Source organism: Topomyia yanbarensis, chromosome 1 (genome assembly GCF_030247195.1).
Source record: "Topomyia yanbarensis strain Yona2022 chromosome 1, ASM3024719v1, whole genome shotgun sequence".
Taxonomy (NCBI): Eukaryota; Metazoa; Arthropoda; class Insecta; order Diptera; family Culicidae; genus Topomyia; species Topomyia yanbarensis.
The window spans coordinates 159,447,010-159,460,860 of record NC_080670.1 but is presented as its reverse complement, the minus strand read 5'-3'; the positions used below and the strand labels follow the sequence as shown (position 1 = coordinate 159,460,860).

The 13,851-nt window shown below is 42.6% G+C and overlaps 1 protein-coding gene across 2 annotated transcripts in view; it reads right to left on the bottom strand.

The window, feature by feature from the left end:
• LOC131679148 (nuclear pore complex protein Nup153) overlaps window positions 1–13,851 on the bottom strand; it is a 38,803-nt gene that overhangs the window by 19,988 nt on the left and 4,964 nt on the right. The gene's annotated exons all lie outside the window — the stretch shown is intronic.

Below are 13,851 nucleotides of genomic sequence, written 5' to 3'. Positions count from 1 at the left end.
GAAGAAATAATTTATATACATGAGTTAGAACGGGAATGCTGGCTAGCCTCGAGAATTCATTTATTTGTTATTATAAAGAAGTCTCATGAAAACAAAATTAACGTATTTATCTGAAAAAAAAGTAGTACTTTCTCACTATAAAGAATTTATGTAATTATTTCGAAACTCAACTGTTTAACTGACGTCGACAGTCATATACCCTCCGACTCAGTTCGTCGAGCTCGGGAAATGTCTGTGTAGGTATATGTGCGACAAATAATATCACAACAACGACCGATATAGCGGGCCCGTAGGCTACAATGGTTTATTTTTATATACACCAACAGGCCCCTGTCTCCAATGGTGGTTACTTCGTCTAGTTACATTTAAGGGTAGGCTTAAAAAAATAGACAAATCACTTAACATTAATCGTTATGGTCAAGTGGAAGTCAAGTGTGGCGGCAACTCTGTACAAAACTTACTGAAGTGCGGTAACAGCGCTGTGACAACAGTAGTTGGAATCTGTATCGCCAAAGAATGATTAAGTACAGTATACGACCGATAAAATTTTAACTAGCCGTGTTCGAGGCTAAACGGAATGGGTAGACAATGCAGCGGACTGTATCGAAATTGTTCCTTCAGGAAGGGTCAGAAAAGCAAACACGGACAGCTACTCTTACAACTTACACCTTTATTTAGTATTGATGTTGCGCTTCGGCTGGTAGAAACTAAACTGAAAACCCATCGCTCGTTACGTTTCTGGGTTGAGCAAAAAAAAGAAAAACGAATGGCACAACAGAAGTACGATTTCGGTATCGGTTAAATGTATCGAATGAAAGAGGTGAATAATACATTGCCTCTTTCATTCTCTTGCTTGCTCGAGTGATCTTTCTCTTGCTTGCTCGAGTCGGACTCGCTTTTCACTGCTTCTGGCGGGAGACGGAACATACACCCCTCGTTGAGGCTTCTCAACATTCATCACGAGCAGTTGGATTAGCGATGGACCTGTTGTCTTCAATGGGCAATACCGAAATCTTGTTGATGGCACGACGAAGGGTAGTTCTATCCGTAATCACGTCGACAGATCGGACCAACCCGTCAGGACCAGGAAAGACTGCTGTGATGCGACCCATCTTCCAGGTGAGTGGAGCTTGACTTCGATCGTGGAGAAAGACTACCGAGCCCTCCAGGATATTCGACATAGTTCGGAGATGCTTTTTCGAGGTTGCAACGTATTCAAGTAATCCCGACTCCAAGAGCGCCAAAAATGTTCCCGCATGAGTTGGAGATGCTGCCATCGAGACAAGCGACTGGTTTTAACATCTTACAAGGAATGTTCGGCCATTGCAGTAAGTGGACGGCCGATCAAATAGTGAGCAGATGTGATCACTGGCGGGTCTACAGGATTGTTAGAGATGGCGAACAGCGGTCGAGAGTTCAGTACTGCTTCGATCTCAACCAGGACGGTGCTTAACTCTTCAAACGACAACTTCCCGACGATGCGTTTCAGATGTGTTTTGTACACTTCACCGCGGCCTCCCAAAGTCCACCGAATTCTGGTGCGTCCGGTGGACTGAAATGCCATTCGATCTCACGGGAGCAGCAAAAATCTCCGATGGCTTCCACAGCTTGTTGGTTGTGAAATTGCTGAAATAACTGATTCAGCTCGTGGTATACTCCCCGAAAATTCGTGCCGTTGCCCGAGTGCAGTTGCTGACCCATTCCACGTCGGCCGATGAATCGTTTTAGGGATGCCAAAAAGGCATCGGTCGTTAAGTCGGACACAGCATCCAGGTGAACGGCCTTTGTAGTCATATACACGTAGACGCATACGTATGCTTTCATCAATGCTGGACGTCGTGCCCCTTGCTTGATGAGGAAGGGACCAGCGTAATCCAAACCGGTAACGGCAAACGGTGGCGAGGGCACTACTCTTGCTGCGGGCAAGTTTCCCATTAACTGGCTAGTACTGGTTTGGTTGATTCGAAAACATCGCACGCACTTTCGTGTAATCATTCAGATTGTAGAGCATGCCTTCAGAAGCCAGTATCGCTGTCGCATTGTGTTCATCAGGCCAATCTGCCCGACGTGAAGTAATTCGACATGCATTTGCCGAATCAGTAAACGTACCACTGGATCCTTATCTGGTAAGATGATGGGGATGCCGACTTTCAAATGGTAAGTGGGAACGATCTAAACGACCTCCTACACGCAGTAGGCCATTGGCATATATCGGACGAAGGTTTGCTAGACTCTTACATGTTTTTTTTTCAATTACTCGCGCAATCTCGTCCGCCAAATGAATGTGTTGAATAACGTGTATGATGATTTCTGTTGAACGACGCAACTCGCAGACGGTCAAATGTCGACTTGTTTAACGTTGGGGCGTTCGTTTCCGGCAATTTTCGGCGAATCGTAGTACATAACCCATGATGAATTGAATTGTACGATAACTGCTAAATCTGGAGAAGAATGAAAACGGTTCAATACTTAAAGCTGTGGTGGCTATTATTCCCTTGAGCTCTGGCAATTGATCATCTGGGACAGGCTCCGGAGGGTCGAACTCGTAGTCCAGCGTTTGGAGAAATTCAGGGCCGTTCCACCAGAGGTAACTGGTTTTTAGCACTTCGGGTAGTTGCCCGCGGGAAACAATGTCGGCTGGGTTTCGCAGAGATCGGACATCTGTAATCACTCGTATGCTCTTGGATCACAGCGATTCGGTTTCGCACGAACAACTCTATTTGATTAAGTGGCAAACAGACTTCTCAAGTAAATGCAGGCTCCGTATGCCACCGTTGATGAATCGGAGAAACCGGGCAGTTCAAAAGCAATTACTCCGTCGACTGTTACACATCTTGGGATAGCGATTTGGTGCAAATGGGATAGTGATGTTTGTAGTCCTTGCCACCTTTGTGCTATCATTGCGCTGAGCTGATCATCCCAGCCAGACTTGAGCTGCCACAATCGCTGAGTCAAGAGCTTTGCCAATACAATTACTGGTGAAACAAGGCCGAGAGGGTCGAAGAATTTCGCTTTTTCCGAATATATCACTCGCTTAGTAACTCGTTTTTCGGCTGGTGCGGACGACTTCGGATGGTTGGCGATGGAAAGCATTTCAGCACTCGGGTCCTAAAACAAACCAAGCACCTTAATGGCTTCGTTCACTCCTAATTCTTTTAATTGGCATCGTTTTCTCGCGGTCTTCTTCTGGAATCTGTTCAAAAAATTGTTGTGAATTCGAGCACCCTTCCCTTTCAAGGAGCTGTTTCAGCTGCCGCTGAGCCTCGATGGCATCCTCTACTGAATCGGCTCCGGATAGTACATCGTCCATATACACTCGTTTTTTTTACGCGGTTTTTTTTTGCGCGGTTTTTTTTACGCGGATTTTGAAATTTACGCGGTTTTCATTTACGCGGATTTTGAAATTTACGCGGTTTTCATTTACGCGGTTTTCATTTACGCGGTTTTTGAAATTTACGCGGTTTTCATTTACGCGGATTTTGGAATTTACGCGGTATCCATCAATGAGGTTCCCTTTATCGCGGATTCTTAAATTTAAGTGGTCTTCATTTACGCGGATTTTGAAATTTACGCGGTTTTCATTTACGCGGATTTTGAAATTTACGCGGTTTTCATTTACGCGAATTTTGAAATTTACGCGGTTTTCATTTACGCGGATTTTGAAATTTACGCGGTTTTCATTTACGCGGATTTTGAAATTTACGCGGTTTTCATTTACGCGGTTTTCATTTACGCGGCTCGTATCCCCCGCGTAAAAAAAAACCTGAGTGTACGTTTATTCTTTCACTATACGAGCGCCGAATGGAAGGGCATCGCCGTCTTCTTCTACCAGTTGCACCAAACACCTCGTCGCTAGGAAAGGTGCCGATGCAGTACCATAGGTCACGGTACACAATTCCAGAACCCGTAGCGGTTGTGATGGTTGCGATCTCCAAGATTCGCAGGAATCGTCGATCTTGTTTCGCGTGAAGTACTTGGCGGTACATTTTAGATACGTCTCCAGAAAACGCTATTTTAAATTTTCTGAAGCGCAGTACGATGAAATATAAATCATTTTGTACTACGGGCCCAACTTGTAACACTTCGTTTAGAGACAGCTCGGTTGGAGATGATTTGGCACTTGCGACAAACACGACTGGACATTTTGTACTCGAGCTTAACGGTCCCAGCATCGTGTGGTGCGGCATATAGTGTCCAAGAGCTTCATATTCCTGCAGGAACTCCACATACTGCGCTTGTAGTTCTGGGTTGCGGACAAGTCGCTTTTCCAGCATCAAAAACCTCTTAAGGACTAGAGTACGGCAATCGTTCAGTTGGTTGAAGTTTTCCTTAAACGGTAGCTTAACGATGAACCTTCCGCTAACATCTCGTTCGTATCTGGAAGGAAAGTGGGCTTCGCATGCTAACTTTTCAGTCGAAAGTTTGGGGACGTCCGGCACTTTTTCGATTAGCCAGAACTGCTGCATCATCCGCTGAATGTCGTCAATGGTGGCATAGTTGGCTTGTTGAATAGACACGTTGACAATTTGGGGTTCGATGACAACACCAGACACGATCCATCCAAAATGTGTATCTCGCAACAGCGGAACGTCATCCGCCAGACTGAGCTGACTCGGCTTCAATATGTCAAAGAACAGCTCTGCACCGATCAGTAAGTCCACCTAATCTGGCGTGTGGAATTCGGGATCAGCAAGAACCACTCCACAGGGGAGGTCCCAATTTTTGATGTTGATTTTAGACGATGGAATCGTACCTGTTACATTCGGCGTTACCAGACACTCGAGACTGGCGTTAAAATTAGATACTCGGAATTGAATTTTTAGTGTTACACTGCTACGCGCGAGGGTGCGCAAGGCGTTGACACCAGTAATCGGAACATTCGCAGTTTTTTTCGGCAAGGCCAGGCAATTGGTTAACTCTTCCGTCGCAAAATTCACCTGGGAACCACTGTCCAATAGGACGCGGCATGTAAAGCGTCGATTCTTCTTATCGAATACATGCACCACTACGGTAAGCAATAGTACCGTCTTGGTCGACTGAGCGAAGTTAGACGAGCAGATGGTGGAAACAGGTGGGTCCACGGTTAACTGTTAACGGGTTAACTGTATGGAAGGCTGCATCACAGTTTTCCAAGATCTGGCACCTGGACTTTAGAAATTCGATGGTCTGCGTATACTTGGGAAATTGATTTTTCTTTTGGGTTCCTTCCCAGGATTTTCTAGTTGATTTGTCAAGCGCTGAGATGATCAAATATACAATCATGTGTTCCGAAACAGCAATCATTTCCTGTTCGAGGTAGCGGAGGCTTTCGACGAGGCGAGTTGCTTCACTCAGAAGTGCTCATAATTCTTTATGGGATTCTGCTGTCATCTTCTTCAGTGTCAACAAACCAGGCATGGCAAAAGCACCGAACGGTGCTGCACGGTGGGCACTTCTACCAATAAACACGCCACCAAGAGGATTGAAGTTGGCACGCCGTACCGGTGCTCAACAGCAGACACCGGTCGCCGATACCAAGGCACCGGTGTCGGTGCCAGCGCATGATATTTAACCACCGTGCTCGTTGCTTCGGCAAAGCACCGACCCGAGTGTTTCTGACTTCGGTAGGCACCGTAACCGAGGTGCATCTCACATCGGCAGGCACCGCAACCGAGGTGTTTCTGATATCGGCAGGCACCGTACCGAGTGTTTTTAAATTCGTAAAACACGGCAGCTTATATTTCGGTAGCGATTGTCGACGCGCTATTGCTGTCGCTTGGTAAGTGGCTCAAAGCAATTTGTGCGTTCATATGCATGAACGAGCTTGGTACTTTATGAAGAATCTGTAATGCATTATACAGTAAGGAAGGATTAAGTAGGTATGCATGTAGGAATTATAAATAGATGAATGAATGGATTCAAATTGGCGTTGGTACTGAAGTCGAATTGTACATCTTAGCCAACTCTTACATCAAACAACCTCAGTCCGAGTATTACGTTTGAAGACCATAACTGACCTTTATTCAGTATCAAAATTAAAAAGATTCTTCTGCACTTCGAAATTTAAATATCGTCCGGTCATTTGTATTCTTTAAAAATAAGAGAAAATTCTCTTCTAAAAACAAAAAAAAAATTAATATTGAGACTAACTATTTAACGATTAATAGCGATTGGATTGTAACCTCCACATTTGTATTACTAAAAGTATCATTGAAAGACTAAAGTGTCAAAGTTTTCCGCTACTTAGTACTAAATAGCTCAGTTTGAAAATTTTATTCAGGTATGGAAATACATATGCGCCTAAATTGAATTGAAAAGCAAATAGGAATGCGTGATAGAAAAAAATTTTGATTTTAAATATTTTTATTCGGTCAACACCTTTCATATGTTTTGCATAATTTTAAGACTTTTGACTCCAAATTGTTAAAATTATAATTACCGTTGCTAAATTTACATTAACAGAAGTGTTGCAAGTTCCCAGTTTGACGGTTGTATTTTTCATTTGTCTCGAAATGCTCAAAATAATGTCCCGTCATTATAAAATTAATAAAAATATGATTTCTGAAAAAGTAGTAGAAGTCAAGGTCGTTAAGTATCCTGTAAAGTATTCAGCTTTAGTCATAACTTCAAAAAGAAATTATGTTTCCAGAAATCAGTCTAGAAAGTGAATATGTTACTGATTGAGAAAACATTTTAGTTTTTAACTCTAGGTAGAAAGATCAATATTTTAAATCTGTGGAAATTCTCTTTAGTTTCAGCATAGGTAAAATCAAACATGAAATTGTAGTATTTTAGTAAAATTTCTAAAGTTGCAGCTTCAGCTACCATCAAATGACTTCATGAGTGCCGTGTATGAATTAAACAAAAACTTTAGGACCAATATTTTCAGTCTACCTTTCGGGCAAATGGTAGTGGGTCCAACTAGTTTGTATTGCAATTTTTAGATCTTGGTTTTTGTTCAATACAAATCATCCTATTTTGTCATTCTAATAAATTCAATCAAATGTACTGTTCATTTGTCAAAATTTACAGTAAAAGTAAAAAGAAACAGCTTATCATATGATAATACGCAAGCGAATAAAATCAACTCGCGTGGGAACATATCATTTACATACGCGTTTAAATTTCCATGACTTACACAAACCCAACACAAATTATACCGATGGTCTATTGACGAACCAAGCCAAATTCAAGTATCATTTCTTAAGAACGTTGTTAACATCTTATAGATGCAAAGTATGCACACAATTTTTTTTTGTTTTGCTGTGGAAAAAGGGAAATTTATTCCAAATAATAAACAGATCAGATTCGAATATCCGGGGATTTAAAAAATCTTACCCCGGGTAATCGAATCTAAAATAAAATATGTTGAATGTAAATGTATCATTTTGGCTCTATTCAATTTGTAAAATTCTAAGGTGTGATTTGTCTTTTCAGTTGCTTTTCATTTATATAATATATTGTTAACGGGTTCATGATATATTTCAGTTTTGTATAGCTATTTGTGCATGAATTCTCAAACAAACTTAAGATGTATTTAATGCATTACAGGTCGCATTATCCGGGAAATCATTGGTCTGTTATTCAATTTTCTGGTGTAAGTCAATTAATTTTTCAACTACTAAAAAAATAAAGTAAATTAATGAGCTTTTCGTTTGTGTTGTGGTGTTACATGCTTTAGCTAACTTCTCGACGTTTAAGTGAGAGGAGTCTCTTCCTGTGCGTAGTGCTTACACAAAGCATCACTTCATTGACCAATATCGTACTGGATGATCTGGTGGTCAATATGCTTTTAGTTTTCACAAACTTTCCAACTCATGTTTGCCATCTCCGACGGACTATAAAAAGTTATGTCGATGATAGATGCCCGACCGTATCAGCAAAAATCATCGCATATCCTTACATCGATCACTGTTTCCAGTACAGTTATACTCTCTATGACTGGTAAGTCTACACACCCACTATACTGTGCAAGAATTTAAATCTCTTTAGGCAGTCAAATAAAATTTTATGTATCTAAAATGCATGCAGAAATTAAATTTTGCCGATCAAATTGTAAAAACCCATTTGAAGCTGGCTTTTTTATACCTTAAAGCAGAATAGATATAAAAAGGACAAGGTATCGGTTCAATTATTAAAAATGCAGAATATAGCAAGACAAAAATCTAGTCTTCAGATGTCAAACTGCATCACTTCAGAATGTGGTTTGGTTGATCACTTACCATCTTGTCAACTAAATTTGTCTTTGTTTTATTGAGTTTACATGCGGAATAATGAATATAGCTTATATAGTATAATTATCGAAGAACTGATAAGGACTAGGACACTAGCTAGCGATATTTATGATAACGTAGATTTTTTCTAGATTAATGCTCTATAAGTCTATAGTACAGCGAACCAAACGGCACGTCAACACACGGACGCCGTTGGATGTGCCAGAAAAGTAATGAAGTCCGGCCAAAATTCATTTCTATGCATTGTGCTGTGTTAAAAGTTTTGTAATGGCACTGGTAATGACGTATAAAGCGGAAATAAATCGTATGGGTGCACCTTGATTGAGCCCTAACGCCTTTACATACGATAACGTGTTTCAAGTAATTTTGAAAATTGAAGTTCTCTGCAGTAGGTAACTTGCTACAAATGATATGAACAATTCCAGTTCCATTAGAGTAAAGCGAAGCCTCCCTCCCTTTTAACTTACCAGGACGGGGTGCTTGGAATGAATATGAAATATTTGCGAAATATGATCACCTTATACATGACCTTGTTTTAGCGAAGGGCCACAATTTTATATGAGATTAGCTCCTCTGAAAATACGTTTTATTGACCACAATGATAAAATTAGTACTGTAATTTGACATTCTAATTGAAATTAATTTTTTTTTCAAAACAACCTGGTAACCGGATAAACAGATTTTTTCAGTGTCTCCATTTTGTCAGCCTAAAAAGCACTATGAGGCAGTTCATCACTATTTTAGCTAAATATTGTAATAGAGTTTGCGACATGAAATGACTCAATACTTTATTATTACGACCAGCTATAGATAGAATGTCTAAAAATTGGTAACAAAGTTTCGTATAATAAAAATTATCCAAATACTGTGAAATACTTGTGATTGATTGATCGAAAATTCGAAACGTGTGCCCCAAATGGCGGCAATAGGAATAGATTCAAATTGAGCTAAGCACCATATGTGCGCTATCCGTATAGATTGGGATCATAAAAAAATAAAAAGATGTTTATCGATGGCAAAGTTCATATCTTTTGCTTTCAATTTGATATACATTTGCAAGAAGATGAAGAAATAGAATTTTCGTTGACTAGTATTTCCAAGACGCAAAATTAAAAAAAAAATCCACCATCCGCGATCTATACTTGCATCGAGTTTGGATATTTTATAATTACATATCTAACTAAAAATCAAACTGCCGTGATAATAGAAGTATATTTGCTGTTCTCTTCTATTCCGTCGCACCGAAAAATCTTTTTTTCTTTCTTTTTGTGCCTATGCTAGCGGGCTTAAACATTCTCGCTTTGATACGGGTGCAAATTCAAAGAGTTTCCGAGGTGTTATCCGAAGTTGAAAGCGCTCGGCTCCGGTGCTTCAGAAATTTTAAAGCACCCGGCCCGAGTGTTTTCCGAAGCATCCAAGCACCGGATCGAAAATTTAACACCGCCACCGACACAGGTGCTTCGTTTATCGTGTATCGGTGCTTCGCATCGAGCACTGGCTTGGGGTGCTCATTTCAATACACTCGGTTGCGGTGGTAAAATGCAGCACGCGGTGCCGTGGCGTGTTTGGACATGCCTGCAACAAACCACAGATGTGGGATTCCACGATAACTCGTTGGTTCTCGTAGCGGTCCGTCAAAATATCCCAAGCGTGGTCGTAGTCACCCTCACTTAGAATCTTGGTATCCAGCACGCCAGCTGCTTTATCGAGATGAGAGTTTGATGGCATCACTATCCCCCGAATTGGCCATCAGATCTTGGAATATGGCCTTAAACTTGGACCATGCGGTGTATTTTCCATCGAACGTTGGAATCCGTTCTTTTAAGGGCTGTTGTTGAATGACCACTTGTGGAGCGGTTGGACTGTCTGGAGGAAGCGGGATGTCAGCAGCTTTTGCCGCCAATATTAGCTCTTCGATCACATTGGATACGCCATAGTGTAGATTTTCGTAATCCGCGTACTCCAATTCTTGTCCCTCGAGTGCTTCATCCGGTACCAGTCCCACGATTTCGGTGTGGAGTTGGCTGTATTTGGTATATGTAGCCTTGGAAAGCACATTAAGTTGCGCTAAACCCATGGATTGATTGCTAGGTTTTTTATACTCAACCTTGAGATAAATATACTTAAATTTAAGTTAAATCTACCTAATTTTGAGTATACCTCAAACAACTCAAAAGTGCCTTATTCCACGGAAGACCTCGACTGAGTAGAACCTCTCGCTTTGTTTTTGACAACACTAATAAGTGCGAAAGCGTCGCAAAACTGAAAAGTACCTAAATTTAAATTAAAAGAACTTATTCTGTGGGTTGTTTTATTTTTCCGTGTGCATCCCAGCATACATTCAAAATTGACATTCCTTCAAAATAGCGGTCTAACTTCATATAGCGACATTGCCAAGCGTTACGGAGTTCTCGACAGGATCATTGATGGACCGGGTAGAATTTGCCGGTTGCAGGCGTCTTTTGAACTTCCGGCCCGAATGGTGAAGTGAAGAGCGGTGTGAGCTGAGACTTAAGCTGCCGAGCGGATTGCAAGCGCAGAATAATGCTTAGTTGCGGTTTGCGACCTAAACCTCCAGCAGGACTGGAGGTGGATGAATTCTACATGACACTGTTCCTAAAAACCAAAAGCTTCAAAGAAGCTCTGACAAGCCGAGCTGTCGACGCTTTCAAATAAATTCCTCGCCCAAACCTTTTCTTGTGGTCCTCCTGCGTTACGTGCAGGTTGGTGCAGGCCCAGCGAGCCTTCCGGAAAACAATGCAGCTCAGGAAGCTCAGCAAGCAATTCCGGATGAATTCTAACGAACTAGACCTATGCGACGAACACGGACAGTGGATTGGATAGTCGGAATATGGAACTGCAAGTTCTGCGGGAGTACTCGCATGCTATCAGATGTAGTGAGAGACTGTAAGCTAGACATCGTAGCACAGCAGGTGTGTAGAAAAAGTTGTCTATGGTGCGGGTCTTTCGAGGGAAGCACACCATATACCAGAGCTGGGGTAACGCACAAGACCAGGGAGCAGCTTTCATTATGATGAAAGAAATCAAAAGACGTGTGATTGGATAGAGGCCGGTGTGCAACATAATGTACCGGTGGACTATCAAGGACCGGCTCTTCGACATAATAAATGCGCATAGCCCCCAAACCGTGATGTCAAGATTGTCAACGTCAACTTTAATGTTCAGGTTGGACAGGAGGTGGAATTTCGACCGATTTTGGAAGGTTCAGTACCCACCTGCAAACGAACATGGATGATCTGAACCTTATTAACTTCGCCACATACAAGACCTAACAGATCTCTAAAGTGACGATACTGAGGCAAAAATTCGAATAACTCTTGTGAAAATCAAGGGCAACGTGCACGAATCTAGTGTTTAGCATCAAATCTGCCAAAGCAGCAGCTGAATGCGAACAGATGGCGTTCTTGGAGAGAGCCGAAAACTTCAAAAAGGCTGAAGACCACGGTGGTAGCGAAAGCAGAATCCTATGGGACGCCGAAGGGTGAACGGTATTCCCGTTCTGTGGCGAGTAAGGGAAACACCAGGAGAAGAGGAGGAACCGAAGAAGCCCAATAAGGTCGGTGAAAAAAAGTGAAACACCCGATAAATAGAGAGTGAATGGCGAACCGTCGAAGGGAACGAGAAAAGAGTAAGAAGACCTTCGGTCGCGCCGGGAGAGGTATAGCAAAAACACTCTAGTCAAAGCAAACGACGGTGTGACGTACGCTGCGATGCTTAAAAGGTGAAAAAGAAAGTTAAAGAAGCTGGGGGAAAACGTTTTAAGTACCAGGCGCACTCAGAAAGATGAGATGCTGTTCAAAGGATCCATTGATCAAGAGCTCGACTTATCGGGAACTCGTGGCAGAAGCGGTGGAATGAAAAGCGTTCATGAGAGCTTTAGTTGAGAAGGCAGTGATCGAGTGCAGGATCAACGGCGTATTCGTATGTAGCTGTTATACTCCCCCACGGTGGACACCAGAGCAATACAATCGGATGCTGGATACTCTAACCAACTCGTTAGTCGGACGAACACCGGTTGTTTTAGGAGGATTTTAACCCTTGGACCGTGGAGTGGGTAGCAGACTGATCAACGCAAAAGGTACAGTTTGTTGGAAGCCCTGGCGAAGCTGGATGTAAGGCTGTGCAACGAAAGTTTCGCTAGCACATTCCGTAAAGACCGCCGAGAATCTATCATCGACGTAACATTCTGCATCGCGACGCAGATAGATAGAATGAATTGACAAATTAGTGAGCAATACACACATAGCGACCACCAGGCGATCCACTACACCATTAGCCGGTGGAATTGCATTGTAACGCGGAGAGTGAGAACTAGCGAGCGGAAGTGGAAAATAAAGGACTTTGATAAGGACTGTTTGTGTGGAAGCACTTCGTGCTGACAGCCTCGCTCCAATTTCGAATGCCGATGAGCTGTCGGAAACACTAGCGAGGGCGTGTGTGGTAACAATGCATAGGAAAATTGAGCCAAGGAACTGAGTAGTATTAAATGACATTCCGGGCGGCCAGGGCTGCTTTTAAATGTGAGATAGTGCTTAGTAAGTCCGTAAGTCCATCTGCTACAACGAGTTGTGCAGAGAAGTAGACGCTAACCCCTGGAGCAACGCATTCCGTAGTCGAGATCAACGGCCCAACGACGCCAGCTGAAATATGCCTTGACAAACTGAAAATTATCGTGGAGTCTTTTTCCGAAGTACGAACCAACCGCATGGCTACGTACACCGTACGTTGATGCAGACTGTGCAAATTCTGGTGACAATGTAGTCTCCAACGACAAGATTCTTATACTAGCGAAAGAACTGAAAGCTAAGAAAGCTCTCGGTTCGATAGGGATGGTATCCCCAACGTGGCAGTGAAGACCGCGATCCTGGCGTTTCCGAACATGTTCAGAATAGTTCTACAGAAATGCCTGGACGAAGGCTACTTTTCGGATAGATTGAAGATCCAGAAACTGGTGTTACTGCCAAACCCAGAGAAGCCACCAGGAGATCCAGGATCGTATCGGCCTGTATGCCTGCTGGATACCCTTGGTAAGGTTTTGGAAAGGGTAATGAACTACGCTGGAAGTGAGACCGGACTATCGCAGAGGCAGTTCGAATTCCGGAAACGAATCACGACGATGGACGCCTTCCGGACAATCATCGCGAGCGCGAAGAAAACATCGAAGCAACAGAGAAGGGGTAATCGCTACGGCGCCGTGGTTACGATCGACGCGAAGAATGCGTTCAACAGCGCCAGCTGGGTGGCTATCGCCGTCGACGTCGCCTAATGGCTGTTCGTGTCGCGAGTACCCCAAGCAAATGCTCCTGGGCTCAAACACCATACAACCCTATAAAGATATCATAATTATTGTTCGCGCCAAATTTCACAACCATAAAAAGATCTCAAAAATCCATAAATACACCAAAATATAGTTTTTATGTGGGGGATGGCATGGGATCTCCCGGACCATAGTGATGTTTTTGGGTTAAGGACATGCTGAATAGTCACAAGGTGGCAGCTAAAATGGCTGCCATTGCTTCTGCTTCTTCTTTTTATTTCATCATCGAAATCAAAACGTTGCATTGGCGCGCAAGACAAAATCTTTTGTAACTTGAATTTCTTATCTCAGATTGCTTAG